Raw genomic sequence first — 18,645 nt, 5'->3', positions numbered from 1 at the left:
AATGACACACCTTTTTACTTCATGTCTGCTTTTCAGCAGATTCCCTTTACACCAAAGCATTGCTGTTCACACAGCTTATAAGCTTAGCTAGGGTTAAAGCAGTGATTCATAACTATCCCAGGACAGACTGTTTCGTGGTTATTGCCACTCATCAGCTGGGAGAAAGTTTGAATCACTGCTGGGTGAAGTTGTTTCCGGGCAAAACACAACAACATTTTAAATTAGGGGGAGGTAAAAGGTGAGTTTAAAATCCTCCACTACGCACAAAATACAGAGAAAATAACTCATTGTGTAGTTCATTAACAAATCTAGTCATTGTGACTTAATTGCATATCTTACCCAGAATTCCTTGCTGCATTGGAAACAGTGTATTCCAGAGGTTTTCTGTGGTCTAGATTTGTTAATGAACTACACAATGAGTTATTTTCTCTATATTTTGTGCGTAGTGGAGGATTTTAAACTCACCTTTTACCTCCCCCTAATTTAAAATGTTGTGTTTTGCCCGGAAACAACTTCACCCAGCAGTGATTCAAACTTTCTCCCAGCTGATGAGTGGCAATAACCATGAAACAGTCTGTCCTGGGATAGTTCTGAATCACTGCTTTAACCCTAGCTAAGCTTATAAACTGTGTGAACAGCGATGCTTATAAACTGTTTTTTCCATTAGATCTATCATGCAAGTGTAATAATTGACTAAGTTCTTTGCCTTATCCTTTGTATAGCTGTGTCTTTTCACACTTACATAACTCCTCCCCAACAAGCAGTTTAAATTTCCCTCCTACTCATACCAAATTGCTTGATTGTTGAATCCAGCTTCTCACCCTCTAACCTGCTTGCAACTTTAGAGACAGACGCGGCTCCCTCTCTACCAAACACAGGACCGGAACCGGCAAGCTGTGACGTCACACGCCATCGCACACGCTGCAATTTCCCCAAACTCTGCAGGGGAACTTCGCTCTGTCCGGACAGACCTCACCCATTACTTTTACTAGTAAGTCTCAAAAGCGCTTCCTTCAAACTCATACCGAAGTAACTTACGATCATTCAGCAATTACTCCTGACATGTTTCAGAATCTTAGTTAGGTTGCCTTCATATGTAAATGCTCTATACAACCTATATTCTTAAGAGTTCAGATTCAACTCCTAATTGCTGCATAAATCTCATTAACCCTATTTGTTGCCTTAAGTTGTACACTATGTCTGCTGCCACCTATGATTAGATATGGTATGTCTAAAACTTTAACTTGCAATTGCTTATTGTTTATATGTGGGAACCGGTTTGTCAATACTGAGTGGGGCTATATGCTCTGAGGTCTCAGCCATTGTCACTCCTATCCTTATATTAAAGTGAATTGTATCTAATGATTCTGATCCTTGCTGCCTTCCCTCACTTACACAGAATCACTGATACATTCACAACACTCCTAAACCTGCAGTTGTGGTCCTAAAAATTCCCTCTCTCCTTTACAGGGGTGAGATTACCTTCCACAGGCTGACAATAACAATCAAGCCTATACCATGGACCCAGCAGCCTTATTATCTCATGTAGAGAAATTAACTCAAACTGTAGATAACCTTACAACAGGGTTAAATACACTACAATTAGAAAACTCTGCCTTAAAGCAATACATCAATGAAAAAATTGATACCCTCACTGCACATATTAGTTCTAGTGAACCTCAACCTAATCCTCCACAAACATTTAGTGGTATTCGTTCAGAATTTAGGGAATTCAAAAACTCATGTTCCTTATATTTCAAATTAAAACCCAAAACATACTTCAATGATCATTTGAAGGTTCTCACCACAATTTCCTATCTACGTGGTGAACCACGTATATGGGCAAATTTGTTTTTTGAAACCAATGACCCATTGCTGTACTCATTTGATCAGTTTTTTAAAGCAATGGGACAGCTATATGATGATCCCTACAAACAGTTGTCTGCTGAGACAGCAATGAGGTCTCTGAGACAACATAAAAGGCCTGTGGAGGACTACATCGCAGAGTTTAAGAAATGGTCCCCTGATACACAGTGGAATGACCTTTCCTTGCGCAATCAATTCCGCCTAGGCCTCTCAGATACTCTCAAGGATGAACTAGCTAGACAACCCCTCCCAGAGACTTTAGAACTCCTAATAGATGCTAGCATCACATTAGATAGACGCATCAGAGAGAGACGCTCAGAAAAGTCACACTTAGAAACATCCACCAAACAAACAGTTACTACTCTACATCCACCTAAGACAACTACAAAAGCCTCTGAAATCCCTATGGAACTCGGTTTCATCAGAGGTCCATTAACACTACAGGAAAAATTAAGAAGAAAAGCTTTAGATCTCTGTATGTACTGTGGAGGGATCGATCACTCTGTAAAGGACTGCTCTCAATTACAGCGTAGGAAGGGTAAGATGAACACCACAAGTATATGTTTATCCGCTAAACAACCACAATCTAATCATTGCTCCCTTCCTATCTTATTACAGTGGGATCAGCAAAGACTCAACTCACAAGCAATCCTTGACTCTGGTGCCAGCCACAATTATATAGATTACCAATTCACTATTGTAAATAAAATTCCACTAGTTAAGAAAATGGTGCCTAGTATACTTCGTTTTATTGATGGTAAGGAAATTACATCAGGACCCATCTTATACCACACCATACCTTTAAGGCTCACCACACATGACCAACACACAGAATTTCTTACTTTTGATGTTATACCCTCACCTCTATATCCCATTATACTTGGTATCAGTTGGTTTAAACAACACGATCCCACTATACAATGGTCAACTTCACATGTCATCTTTGATTCTCCTTATTGTAAAAATTTGTGTCTCCATCATGAACAAATTTTACTTGATGTTCCTTTACAAATCCCCAAGGAATACATAACATTCGCTGATGTCTTTGACAAAAAAGAATCAGAGAATCTACCCCCTCATAGGGTTTATGACTGCCCTATAGATCTCCTACCAGGTGTTGATATACCTTACGGCCATATATTTCCCCTCTCTGATCCTGAGTTACAACATCTAAAAACTTATTTGGCAGATAATTTGAAGAAAGGCTTTATACGTCCTTCCACCTCCCCAGCTGGGGCTGGTATTTTTTTTGTTAAAAACAAAGATCAATCCCTAAGACCCATTATCGATTACAGAGAGTTAAACAAGCGTACGATAAAAAATCGCTATCCACTACCTTTAATTCCTCAACTCCTTGATAGATTACAAAATGCTACCATATACACTAAATTGGATCTTAGAGGGGCTTACAACTTGGTACGAATAAAGGAGGGTCATGAATGGCTTACAGCATTCCGTACACGTTATGGCCTTTTTGAATATACTGTGATGCCATTTGGCCTCTGTAATGCCCCGGCTACCTTTCAGTATTTCATAAATGATATCTTCAAGGATTTTTTGGATTTATTTATGGTAATATACCTGGATGACATACTCATATTCTCTACCTCACTTACTGAACACATCAAACATGTCACCCTAGTATTAACACGGTTACGAGAGAACTCTCTTTATGTTAAACTAGAAAAATGCTTATTTCATTCCAAAGAAATTAAATTTCTAGGTTATATTGTATCACCCCAAGGTATCCAGATGGATAATGATAAGATATCGGTAATTCAAAATTGGCCTTCCCCAAAAAGTAAAAAGGATATACAAAGGTTCATGGGTTTCGCCAATTTCTACAGAAAGTTTATTAAAAATTTTGCTGACTTGACTAGACCATTAACTAACTTGACCAAATCTGACACACACTTCAAATGGAACGATGATTTAGAAGGAATATTCAATTTTTTAAAAAAAGCTTTCACTACGGCCCCTATCCTCCAATTCCCTAATTCTGAGTTGCAGTACATCTTGGAAGTAGATGCATCTAATTATGCTTTGGGGGCAATTCTCTCACAGAGGCAGACTCCAAAAGATCCTCTGCATCCTGTTGCCTTCTATTCACGTATTCTTAATTCAGCTGAAATAAACTATCCAATAGGTGATAAAGAACTGTTAGCAATCAAAACATCATTGGAACAATGGAGACACCTTCTAGAAGGGACCCTTCTTCCAATCTTGATTTACACGGATCACAAAAATCTAGCATACCTACAATCTAATAGGACTCTTAGCGCACGACAGGTCCGATGGAACCTATTCTTGGCTAGATTTAATTATCTTATCACCTACCGTCCTGCAAACAAGAACAAGAAGGCTGATGCCCTTTCAAGACACTTGGTGGACCAAGTGTCACATCCAAACCTTTCACCTTTAATTCCTCTTGACAGATTCTTAGCTTTAACTACAGAACAAAACATTCAGTTCAAATCAGCACAACAGGCTGACTCCAATAAACCATTACAGGTCTTGCATTTACACTCGGATGGGTTGTATTATTATCAACAACAAATCTATGTACCCAACAGTCTCAGAACAACAGTCTTAAAAACTTTACATGATTCTCCATCTGCTGGACACATGGGCATAAAGAAAACTCAAGAATTAGTCTCCAGATTCTTTTGGTGGCCTACCTGCCTCTCTGATGTTGAGGATTACGTTAAAACCTGCTTAATCTGCGAAACTACAAAAAAAGGGAGGACTCCCCCTTACGGGAAATTGATCCCATTACCAACTCCTGACCGTCCTTGGAAGGACATAGCAATTGACTACATAGTCGACCTACCTATTTCTGAAGGGAATAACACCATATTAGTAGTCGTAGACCTATTTAGTAAAATGGCACATTTTGTGCCCTACCATAAGCTGCCAACTTCTTCTGAAACCATTTCCTTAATGATACATCATATATTCAAGTATCACGGACTCCCTAATAGTATTACCTCAGATAGGGGAACTCAATTCACCAGCCATTTCTGGAAACAACTTTGTCACACATTGGGTATTTCTAGACGTCTCAGTACCTCTTTCCATCCCCAAACTAATGGCCAGACTGAAAGGACAAACCAGTGCATAGAACAATATTTAAGATGTTTCATTTCAGCTAAACAAGATACCTGGACACAACTACTACCATACGCAGAATTCGCTTTCAACAATTCCATTCATTCCTCTACAAAGTTCACACCATTTTTCATTAATTATGGTTTCCATCCTTCTTTTGAATGGGATTCTATGGACAGCAACAGTTGTCCTGTTGTGAATGACCTCATCAACACTATTAGTGAATCTTTTTCACTAACTGCTGAAAATATTCGCATCGCCAAGGATCGCTATAAATTCCATTATGATAAAAAAAGGATTTCCTCGCCTAAATATAGTGTAGGTGACTACGTTTGGTTATCAACACGTAATCTACATTTACCCCTTCCTTCCAGGAAATTATCTTCGAACTTCATTGGACCATTTCCCATCATAAAAATTGTGAATATGAACGCTGTTACTCTTGCATTACCAGCAAATCTGAAATCCCATCCTACCTTTCATGTGTCTCTCCTCAAGCCTTATAGACAACTTCGTCACCATGATCCTTCTATTCCTTTACTTCCTCATCTACAGGATACCACCCTGGAGTATGAGGTACAAGATGTCTTGGACTCCCGACGTTTTCGTGGGCAGCTTCAGTATCTGGTCCATTGGAAGGGCTACCCTGATTCGGAGGACTCCTGGGAACCGGCTTCCAATCTTTCTGCCCCCCGGTTGGTGGCCAGGTTCCATGAACGTTATCCTGATCGTCCTGGACTCGATCCCCGGAGTTGATCTTTGGGGGGGGGGTCCTGTAATAATTGACTAAGTTCTTTGCCTTATCCTTTGTATAGCTGTGTCTTTTCACACTTACATAACTCCTCCCCAACAAGCAGTTTAAATTTCCCTCCTACTCATACCAAATTGCTTGATTGTTGAATCCAGCTTCTCACCCTCTAACCTGCTTGCAACTTTAGAGACAGACGCGGCTCCCTCTCTACCAAACACAGGACCGGAACCGGCAAGCTGTGACGTCACACGCCATCGCACACGCTGCAATTTCCCCAAACTCTGCAGGGGAACTTCGCTCTGTCCGGACAGACCTCACCCATTACTTTTACTAGTAAGTCTCAAAAGCGCTTCCTTCAAACTCATACCGAAGTAACTTACGATCATTCAGCAATTACTCCTGACATGTTTCAGAATCTTAGTTAGGTTGCCTTCATATGTAAATGCTCTATACAACCTATATTCTTAAGAGTTCAGATTCAACTCCTAATTGCTGCATAAATCTCATTAACCCTATTTGTTGCCTTAAGTTGTACACTATGTCTGCTGCCACCTATGATTAGATATGGTATGTCTAAAACTTTAACTTGCAATTGCTTATTGTTTATATGTGGGAACCGGTTTGTCAATACTGAGTGGGGCTATATGCTCTGAGGTCTCAGCCATTGTCACTCCTATCCTTATATTAAAGTGAATTGTATCTAATGATTCTGATCCTTGCTGCCTTCCCTCACTTACACAGAATCACTGATACATTCACAACACTCCTAAACCTGCAGTTGTGGTCCTAAAAATTCCCTCTCTCCTTTACAGGGGTGAGATTACCTTCCACAGGCTGACAGCAAGAGGCGGTATTCACAATCCTAGTTTGTGTGTGAGGGAGGGGTGATCACTAGGCTAGCCCCCCTCAACTTAAATCTGGACATTTGATTGATTTTGATAGAAATACGTTAGATCAACTGTTTTTCCATTAGATAAATCACGCAAGAGGTAGTATTCACAATCCTAGTTTGTGTGCGGGGGAAGGGTGATCACTAGGCTATCCCCCCCTCAACTGAAATCTGGACCAAATGTTATTGATTTTGATAGATATACGTTAGATCAGGTTAGATCAACTGTTTTTTCTGTTAGATCTATCATTCAAGAGGCGGTATTCACAATCCGGAGGTGTTAATATTAGGTAAATGTCAGGGTGCCAGGAATCAGACTGAGACGAGAAGTGCAAAAATAATCAAACCTTTATTAATAGCAAAAAATAATAAAAATTCCACAAGTCAAATAACAAGTCAGGAGTCAAAACCAGAGCTGGTAGTCAGACGAGCCGAGTCAGGAGCCAAAGCGAATAGTCAGACGAGCCGGAATCAGGAACAAGGAAAACAGCAGAGTCAGGAACAAGCCAGGGATCAGGAACCAGGAAGGACATCAGGCAGCCAGGTAATAAACAGGAAATCTCACAAACAGGTCTGAGACAACGCAAAGGCAAAGCATACTGAACAGAGGCCCTTTAAATAATAAGTGATGACATCACAATTCTGAGATTGCATCCTGTCTCACATGGATGATGCACACCAGTCTGGCCATAAAAGAAAGTGCAGGAAATGAGCAGCATCCCCCACAATGCACCATAGTCAGGAAAAGAGGTGAGTAAAATGGCTGCCAGCAGCACATGGCACACAAACGGAAAAAACCCTGACAGTACCCTCCCCTCAATGACCCGTCCCCCGCGGGAGGACAAAAGGCTTATTGGGGAAACGGACATGGAATGTACAGAGGAGGGCGGGAGCATGAACATAAGAGAAGGGAACCCAAAAACGCTCCTCCGGACCGTAGCCCCTCCAGTGAACCAAATACTGTACACGGCCCCTGGACATACGAGAATCAATAATGCTGTTGACCTCATACTCCTCATGGTTGTCAACAAAGATAGGACGGGGACGAGGCAACACAGTGGCAAACCGATTACAAACCAATGGTTTCAAGAGGGAGACAAAAAAAACATTGGAGATGCGCATAGCAGGAGGAAGATCAAGAGCGTAGCCCACAGGATTAACCCGTCGGAGTATTCGAAAAGGACCAACATAACGGGGAGCCAATTTATTGGAAGGCACACGAAGGTTCAAGTTGCAGGAGGACAGCCAAACTCTCTCACCAACCTGGTAGGAAGGTGCGGGCAGACGCCTACGATCAGCCTGGAACTTTTGGCGCTGCATAGAACGATGAAGGCAATCCTGAATCTGCTCCCATGAGGAACAGAGTTGCCAGAGATGCTCCTCCAAAGCCGGAATACCCTGAGACATGAATGAATCGGGCAACAAGGATGGTTGAAACCCATAATTTGCCATGAATGGGGATAACTTGGAGGAAGCATTAATAGCACTATTACGAGCAAACTCTGCCCAAGGTAACAGTTGAGACCAATTATTGTGGTGATCTGAGACATAGCAACGGAGGAACTGTTTCAGAGCTTGATTAGACCGTTCCGCAGCCCCATTGGATTGAGGATGATATGCAGAGGAGAAGGAAAGCTGGATCCCCATTTGAGCACAAAATCTGGAGACAAACTGGCTACCCCGGTCTGACACTATCTCCTTGGGTAACCTATGTAAAAGGAAGACCTAATGGGCAAAAATTGAAGCAAGCTCCTGAGCGGTAGGCAGCTTCATCAAGGGAATGCAATGTGACATTTTAGAAAAACGGTCAACCACCATAAGGATAACAATATTGCCATTGGAAACAGGGAGCTTGACAATGAAGTCCATGGAAAGATGTGTCCAAGGACGCTCACCATTAGCAATAGGTTGAAGAAGACCCACAGGAAGACATTGAGGAGTCTTATTCTGTGCACAAACTGAGCAGGAGGCAACATACGCAGCAACATCAGATCGAAGACCTGGCCACCAGAATTGTCGAGTGACAGACCAAATCATTTGGTTCTTGCCTGGGTGACCTGCGGCTTTAGGATAGTGGTAAGTGTGCAAAAGTTTAGTTCGAAGATTCTCAGGAACAAAACACTTACCACTAGGTTTCTCAGGAGGTGCATTGGTTTGTGCAGCCAGGATCTCCTCCCCCAAGGGAGAAGTCAAATTAGTACGTATGGTAGCCAAAATATGGTCAGGAGGTATAACAGGAGTAGGTACAGACTCCTCCTTGGACAGAGGCGAAAATTGTTGAGAGAGGGCATCAGCCCTAGCATTCTTACTACCAGGCAGGTAGGAGACCACATAATTAAACCAAGACAAAAATAGCGCCCATCTGGCCTGACGGGGCGACAAAGTTTTGCTTCAGATAGATAAGTTAAATTCTTGTGGTCAGTAAGTTAGGATGAGCCGGAACTGGAGCGGCAGCAAAGGCAGTCTTAAGACTATCAAATGCCTTAATGACACTAGGTGACCAATGGAGTGGATCATTCTCTTTACGGGTCATGTCTGTGATAGGTTTGACCAAGGAAGAAAAGTTTTTAATAAACTTTCTATAGTAATTGGTGAACCGCAAAAAACGTTGAATAGACCGAAGACCAACTGGGTGAGGCCACTGCAGAACTGCAGATAACTTGTCAGGATCCATGGAGAACCCTGCAACAGGGATAAAATAACCTAGGAAGGTTACTTGAGTCTGATGGAACTCACATTTCTCGAGTTTACAAAACAGGCCGTTCTCACGTAGTCTCTGAAGAACCCGTGTAACATCAGAACGATGAGCCTCAAGTGTAGGTGAGTGTATGAGGATGTCGTCTAAGTACACCACAACATACTGTTGCAACATATCTCGTAGGACATCATTAATAAATTCCTGAAAAACAGTGGGAGCATTACATAGGCCAAAGGGCACAAGATACTCATAATGCTCGCTCCTGGTGTTAAATGCTGTTTTCTATTCATGGCCCTCCTTAATCCTAACGAGATTGTACGCTCCTCTCAAATCAAGCTTAGTAAAGACCGTAGCTCCCGGCTACCGGCACGCACCTTGTCAAAAACGTCTAGGAACTCTCGGTACTCCTCTGGCAATTGATATACCGAAGAAGTGCACAAGACTTTAACTGGTTTCCAAGGACAAGTGGAAATACATTGCGGGGACCACGACAAAATTTCGGACCTGCGCCAATCGAGACTGGGATTGTGCTTTTGGAGCCAGGGATAACCCAGAGCAACCGGAAAATGCGGAGAGTTTATCACCTGGAACTGGAGGGTTTTAAAATGGAGAGCCCCAACAGCCATGGACAACGGAGCAGTTTCGTGAGTAACGAGTGTGGGCTGAAGGGGCCTGCCATCAATGGCCTCAATAGCAAGCGGAACGGACCAAGGCAAAACAGGAATGGAGTGCTTTGATACAAAAGCACTGTCAATGAAATAGCCTGTAGCACCGGAGTCAACAAGAGCCTGAGTGACTATGGAGGAGTCCACCCAGGAAAGGACAACAGTGACCAAAGGTTTCTCCTTAAGCGGTTCTGGGGACGAGGATAAATCACCCAAGGTCTGCCCCAGACAGGACCTTAGGTGTGAGCGTTTCCCGGCCGTGTAGGACAAGACTTCTAAAGGTGGCCCTGTAACCCACAATAGAGGCAGAGCCCCTCCCTCCTCCTAAAGGCCCTCTCCGCCACGGAGAGACGCGTGAATCCCAACTGCATCGGCTCAGCAGTACCTGGTGATTCAGGACCAGGAGGCATTGGAGGAGAGGGAGGCATGGGTGGGAACGAACACATAGGAGACAACGGAACAGGAGGCTTCCGCAAACGCTCCTTGAAAGAGGGCCTCTCTCTGAGTCTGATGTCAATTAGGATCAAAAAAGACACCAATGCCTCAAGATCCTCTGTTAAATCTCTGGCAGCAACTTCGTCTTTAATCGCATCAGAGAGCCCATGAAAGAAGGCGGCAACAAGGGCTTCATTGTTCCAACCTACCTGCAGCAGAGGAGGAGCGAGCCGGAACATCAAATACCCTTCGAAAGGATTCCACAAATTCAGGGTAATTTGAAATCACAGGTTTATTAGTCTCCCACAAGGGATTAGCCCAGGCAAGAGCTGTGTCAGAGAGTAAGGAGATGAGAAATCCCACCTTAGCTCTGTCAGAGGGAAACACCTGAGGTAACATCTCAAAGTAAATGCCCACCTGGTTCAAAAACCCTCTGCACTGAATAGGATCACCTCCATATCGCTGAGATAGAGGTGCAGAACCGGACATGCTCCTGGTAGGCATAGGTGAAGCAGCGGAAACAGGAGCAGCCATAACTTGCGGGACACTTTGGTCCAAATGTGCAGTGCGAGTCAGCAGGGTTTGCAGGGCTGTGCAAAAATAATCACACCTTTATTAATAGCAAAAAAATAATAAAAATTCTACAAGTCAAATAACAAGCCAGGAGTCAAAACCAGAGCTGGTAGTCGGACGAGCCGAATCAGGAGCCAAAGTGAATAGTCAGACGAGCCGGAATCAGGAACAAAGAAAATAGCAGAGTCAGGAACAAGCCAGGGATCAGGAACCAGGAGGGACATCAGGCAGCCAGGTAATACACAGGAACTCTCACAAACAGGTCTGAGACAATGCAAAGGCAAAGCATACTGAACAGAAGCCCTTTAAATAATAAGTGATGACATTACAATTCTGAGACTGCATCCTGTCTCACATGGATGATGCACACCAGTGTGGCCATAAAAGGAAGTGCAGGAAATGAGCAGCATCCCCCACAATGCACCATAGTCAGGAAGAGAGGTGAGTAAAATGGCTGCCAGCAGCACATGGCAAACAAACAGGGAAAAAACCCTGACAGTAAATTTGCTAATATGAGGTTAATTAGATGTTAATATGGAGGTATATGAGGTGTGTGTGTATATGGAGATAATATAATATGTGGTGCATTCAATGTTAATTTGAGGTAAATGTGCTAATATGAGGTGAATTAGATGTTAATATGAGGTATATCAGGTGTATATATGAGGTAAATGTGCTATGAGGTGAATTAGATGTTAATATGAGGTGAGGTATATGAGGTGTATATATGAGGTAAATGTGCTAATATGAGGTGAATTAGATGTTAACCGCTTAACGACGAAGGACGTGTCATGCACGTCCTACAAAAAGTGTCAGTTAAGGACCAAGGACGTGCCTGACACGTCCTCTGGGGTTTTAAGAGCTGGAAGTGATCGTAATTGCTTCCAGCCGCTTTCAGGGTATTCCAGCGATGCCTCAATATTGAGGCATCGTGCAATACCCTTTTTAAGCACGCTAATGCATAGAGGGCCAGTGATGATGCAGATCATTGGTGGGTGGTAGCCATAGCAGGGAGGCGGGCAGACCATTGCTTTTTATTATTGTTTATTCAAGGTTTACAGACCATTGTCAAATGTCAACAAAATTCACACAGTATAAATCCTTACATCGAAATATTAATAAATCTAACAAATAATCTATGTGGACCTCCTCAATCAATTCCACCACAGAGTGTTATAGACATTCTTATATATAGCAGAGACAACAAACCTCATTAAATTTAAAAAAAAAAAAAAAACAGAAAAAACAAAAAGAAGTTAGCTTTGTATTGTGCTGGTTTGTGGTTTGACATAAAATTACTACCAAGTATTTTCTGCATCAAAATTCGTTAAACCAGATGTGAATATCAACTATTGTCTTCTAACCATGTTCATACTAATCCCGTTAGACAATCATGTTGGGCTAAGGGAGGGGGGGGGGAGGCGCTTGGCTGGGAGAGAGAGGGAGGGAGGGAATATAAAAGAGAAACGAAGCGGGAGAGAGAGAGAAAAAAAAGCGTTTTCAACTAATTTTCTAAATTATTTCTGTAGCTTCTGATAAAGTCTAGCCACTTGCATTCAAATCTATCTTGGTGAGTTGTTCCATTGTTAGAGCTATCAAGCTGTTCTAGTATATATTGAGAGTGTAGTAGGAAGGTTAGGTTATTAATTGTTGGTGCCCTAGTGGATTTCCAGTTTTTCAAAATGAGATATCTCCCTCCCAAAATTACTGTATTTATTAACTCAATATTAGGGACATATTCCACAAGATCGCTCCGATCTATTAGAAAAATAATATGTTGTAGTTCTAAGACTATCTGGATAGAGAGTACTCTATTCAACCAGAATTGGATTTTTCGCCAGAAATGCTGGATCTTTGGACATCGCCAAATCATGTGGGCCAGGTCGGCATCAGAAGAGCTACATCGAGGGCACAAGTGAAGCGAGTTCCCAAACCATCTATTTAGGTTGGCCGGAGTTATGTGAATACGGTTTATGAGTTTAAAGTTTGATTCTCGCCAAGACGCAGATAAGGTAGCGTGTTCCACCAAAATTATGCTATGTTTAATTTTATCAGGATCTAGGGTTTGAATATCTCTACTCCATTTTGAATGAATATCTAAAAGATTCGCTTCTCCGGTGTCAAGAAGCACCATCCTATACCAATAACTAATAGCATGCTTGCCTGCCTTAAACAGGGCAAGACCCATTTTGATACCCGGATGTAAGTGATCTCTAGCTGGGTCTTTAATGATCTCCGTGTACCAATGCCGCACCTGTAAATAGGCATAAAAATCAGTGTTTTTAAGTTGGTAGCGAGTTCTTAAGGTTGCGAAGGTGTGTACCCCAGTAGTTTCTGGATCCCTAAATTGTACTAAGTGTTGCAAACCCAACCTAGACCATCTACTGAATAATTTGTTCCTAATACCTGGAATAAAGCACGGATTCCCTACGATGGGTCCAAATTCTGAAATTAGTGGGGTGTCCTTCATACAAGTCCTAATGAATTGCCATGCTTTAATAGTGTGCAGTATTGTAGGTTTCATTTTAACCTTGTGTGGTAAGTCCTTAGTAGGACAATGTAGCAAAGCCACTAGGCTGAATGGAGTGACCAAATTTTGCTCTATTTCAAAAGAGGCAACATGTGACCCTCCAGTGAGCCAATCCATGGCGAGCTTTGCCAGGCATATTTTATTATAGATCGAAAAGCTGGGAAGTGCTAGGCCTCCACATTGTCTGGGGTGCGAGAGTTTCTGTAAGTTGGTGCGTTTCTTGCCCGTCCCCCAAACAAACAGCCTGATAGCACTATCCAAGCATTTGAGATCTGAATTTGTTATAGGAATTGGGATATTTTGCATTGTGTAAAGCAATTTAGGTAATATAATCATTTTTATCAAATTAATTTTTGCCGTCAGTGATAGCGGTAACTTTGCCCAATTTTTGAGATCTAGTTGAATTTTATTTAGTAATGGGGAGTAATTCAACGGATACCATTCCGCCGGGTTTGTGCTAATTTTAATTCCTAAGTATGTAATGTGATGATCTGCCACCTTAAAAGTTGGAATATAGTCTGTACTCGGGGGTCTGGTTATCCATAGCAAGTCAGATTTGGAAATGTTTATTTTATAGCCTGAGAATGTGCCGAATTTGGCGATTATATCTATAATAATTGGGATCTCTAGTTGTGGTTTGTTGAGAAAAAGTAACAAGTCATCCGCATATAAGAGTAATTTGAGATATTTATCTCCCACAGGAATCCCTTGTAAATATAGCTTCAACATCAATGCCAATGGTTCAATTGCTAGATTGAACAATAAGGGTGAAATTGGACAGCCTTGTCTCGTTCCTGTCAAAATGTCAAAGGTTTCTGTGGGAGAGCCATTAACCAGAAGTACTGAAGAGGCCTTCGCATATAAGGCATGGATACATTTTGGAAAGTGGTCCCTAAAGCCAAATTGTTCCATAGTAAAGAATAAATTATCCCAAGTAATTGAGTCAAATGCTTTTTGTGCTTCGACTGATAAAATCGCGATTTCGTCGCAGTTATTCGCCTTTTCTATATGATAGAAATCTAACAGTAGTAAAATTTTCCGGATGCTGGCAGCTGGGTTCCTATTTAGCATGAAGCCGACCTGGTCCACATGAATCAGCGAGCCAAGAATTCGTTTAAGTCTGTTAGATAGAATAGTTGTAAATATTTTATAGTCTGCGTTGAGTAGTGAAATAGGGTGATATGAGTCAATAAGTTCTGGGTCTTTGTTCTTTTTTGGGATTAAGATAATTTTAGATGCTGCAAAATATGCAGAGGGCACCCTACCATTGCACAAATAGTCATTGAATAGATTAACCAGTGGAGTATTTATCTCCTCTTTAAGAATCTTGTAAAATTCTGCCGGGAGCATATCTGGGCCAGCTGCTTTATCCAAGCTGAGTTTATCTATGGCTTGGGTTACCTCTATAGCTGTTATAGGTATATTGAGTTCCTCAGCCTCGTCTAGAGATAGCTTTGGAAGCGAGATTCTATCCCAGAAACATTTTTTATTCTGTATATGAGTCTGAGGAGCTGCGTATAATTTTTTTAAAAATCGAGCGAAGCCGTTCTTGATTGCCTCTGCCTCAGTAACTCTTACACCGTCTACCACAATAGCTTTAATTGGTTTGTGCGCTGTATGCAATTTCACCTGGTTTGCTAGGAGCTTACCTATTTTACTACCATATCTATAATAGCTAGCTCTTTGACGCTGATCTTGCTTGGTTATCTGTTGAAGATTGAATGCATCCCACTCCTGTTTTGCTTTGATACACTTATGCCAGTTAATATCATTAGGTGTCATTATATAGGTATTATAGGAGTTACTGAGGCAGTTAGAGAGCTGAGTCTCCCTTAGACGTATATTTGCTCTAAGTTTGCAGGTGTATTGCTTAATTTCTCCCCTAAGCACATCTTTAGCTGCTTCCCACAATGTTTCTGGTTTAGTACTGTGTGAAAGATTTTGTGTCCTATATTCACTCCATCGTTCAATAATAAATTTGTTAAATGTTGGATTTTTATATAAATAGCGTGGGAAAGTGTACCCTCTACTTGGCTCATATTTACTGTTATCTAGACCAATCTCCAAGGAGATGGGGGCATGGTCTTAGATAGTGAATTCGCCAATTTGCGATTTAACCACTAAGCCAAGAAGTCTATCTGACCCAAGAAAAAAATCGATACGTGAGAATGATTTAAACTGTTTTGAATCATATGTGACGCCATATATCCCTGATCTTGAGTGCTCGACAGAATGATCTAAGAATTCTTGTTGCTTTTTGGGATACTTTGACACTTGTTTGTTTTGTAGTCTGTAGTCTATCAGTGCTGTTGAAAACCATATTGAAATCTCCAGCAACTATCAAAGTAGTATCCACATAGTGAGAGAGTTTAGTCCTCAAAGTTTCCCAAAAAGGTTTATCGACATTATTTGGCCCATATACATTACAAATAGTAAAAATGTGAAAACCCATCTTTATTTTTATAATAATAAAACGCTCGTTAGGGTCTAACTCCTGCGCTATAATTTTTTATGTCTGCCCCTTTTTTTACAAGAATTGCTACCCCCCTTTTACGTGATGCGCAGGGAGTGAATATCACTTCCTGTAGCCAATTAGCCTGAAGTTTTCTATGTTCCCTTTCTGTAAGGTGGGTTTCCTGTAGTAGAGTTAGATCCGCTTTCTGTTTTTTAATATAATTTAAAATTCTCTTCCTTTTTATCGGACTATTGATGCCCCCAACATTCCAAGATATAACCTTCAGCTGTGGTATTTTAATTTAGGTGAGCGTGTTTGAAAAATACAAGGCAAAAAAAAAAAGGGAGAAGTGATAAGAAAATAAGAGGGAGGAAAAGACCCTCCACCGACCGTCCCCCTCCCCCGATCCAGTAGCCCATTACCCAACATATTATTAATGTTAACTTAGTGACATCATTGTCTATCTTAAAGTTATATTTAGGTTCCATCAGCTTATTTCTTAACTGATACGTTTCACCTACGAAAAAATAAAGAAGGAAAAAATGTGAAAATAAAAAGCACCCATATACCATCGGGTCATTATCAGCTAACAATGATAAATAATAGGACACGGACCATGGGACCTAAGGCCCAATTCCTTAGCAACGGCCCGTTGGTCAATTTTATGTTTGTCTATAAAGGTCTTGGCCTCCTGAGGCGTCTAATACTATTAGCTCATTATCCACATAAAGTTTAATTCTAGCTGGGTATATTAGCCTGGCCGAGAGTCCACCATTAATAAGCGTGGTGCAATAGGGTGCCATGGCTTTTCGTTTACTTGCTGTCTGAAAAGAAAAATCCTGAAACAACAGGATTCTATTTTGATCTATTTCTAGCTGCTGTAATTTTCTGTAAGCTCTGAGAATACCAATTTTGTCTTGAAAGTTAAGGTATTTCACGACTATGGGGCGTTTCTGTGTCGTGTTATCTGGTGAGTGTTTTACACTACCAACTCTGTGTTCCCTTTCTACCTGAATATTCTGCTTTTGTATTCCAAGTAATTGTGGAAGTGTTGTAGCAGCGAAATAAATTAGATCTTGATAGATAGAAGTTTCTGGTAAGCCAATAACTTTTAAGTTATTACGGCGCAATCTATCTTCTAGATCCTCAATTTTATCACTGAGGTAGTTTAGTTTACTGTTATGTTGTTGGATTATTTGCTCCGATTTAAACGTAGTATCCTCGATCTCAGATATTCTAGTTCCAGCATCAAACAACCTTGTGGAAAAATTCTTCATATCTGAGACCAGGGTATTAATCTCCGTTTTAATCAGATCAAATTGGGGTAGTAGTGACTGTGTTACTTGTTTTGATATTTCCTCGATATCTGATTTGTTTATGTTAAGAGCGTTCATCTCAACCCTAGAATCTGAGTTGGTATCTAAACTGTTTCTTGGCTTCCTATCTTTCACTTTTGCAGGCATTGTGTGTGGTTTAGGGGATAGGTATTTATCCATAAATTCTACTCATTAAGTGAGGAAGAAGAGATAAAAGAAAAAAAAGAAAAAAAAGAAAACGGGAGAGGGTGGGGAGTGAAAAGGAGTGAAGGAAAGGTGCGTGATAAGTGCAAGTGCAATGAGTTGCTATTATATCTGTGAAGGGAGTGACGCTGTGGTCCAGGCCATATACTAGGGACTAACCCCGTGAGCAAGTGTCAATGCCTACTCAGTGAAGTCTGGGAGCATAAGAATTTATCAGATTAACCAGTTCAGAGTTCAACAGCTAACTTATAATTAACTTACAAACCAGAATTAGTATGTGAATATGTCAAGCTTAGCGTCAAACATTTAGATCCTCAGAATATATTGTTTCAAATGTCATCTTTACTAAATCAACACACAGTCTGTGGCCCTATGAGGAAAGAAAGGGAAGAACAAGGAGGCACTTTTGCCTACACTCAAACAGTGAAGATTGGAGGCTGGTTAGATAGACAAATCAAAGGTGTTTACCTATAATATCACTAAATCCTCAAAATATACTATTTCAAATGCCTTCTTTACTAATTCAACACACAATCTGTGGCCCTATAAGGAAAGAAAGAAATAAAAAACACAAAGCAAGGCACTTTTGCCTACACTCAAACAGTGAAGATTGGAGGCTGGCCTGATAGACAGAGCAAGGGTGTTTACATATAATATCACTAAATGCAGTAGAGAGAAAAATAGGAAACAATCAAAATGCAACCAAGTTACCATGTGCCCTCTGTTAAATAAACCTAAATGTATCAACTGAACCATCCAAACGTCAGTTATTCCTAGCATATATCGACACAGTTAACACCTTAGTACTTAACATGTTAAATAGCAAAATGTACAACATCCCCTTTTTATCTTTCCTTTTGTCACCCCCTCAGCTCTCTTCCTGAGCAACAAAATAAAGACATCAACAAGATAAGGAAAAAAATGTCTTAGTTCAAGTAAATACTGCTTCTCCAGCTGTCTCAAGAACTCAGTCACAGCAGTGATTTGGTGTCAGTCCTGCAGCAAGACTTCTTAAGATTTAATGCCCCAGTGTCAGGTAGGATCCACACATTACTTGTCCAGGGTTTTGAATATGCTCAAATTTATTTTCCCCCTGCTTCAATGGCCAATGGTGTAATATATGTATACCAATTGATATTTCTTTTAGTCGAACTT

Source organism: Bombina bombina, chromosome 1, assembly GCF_027579735.1.
Source record: "Bombina bombina isolate aBomBom1 chromosome 1, aBomBom1.pri, whole genome shotgun sequence".
NCBI classification, from domain to species: Eukaryota; Metazoa; Chordata; class Amphibia; order Anura; family Bombinatoridae; genus Bombina; species Bombina bombina.
Note: the sequence above shows the minus strand (reverse complement) of the source record.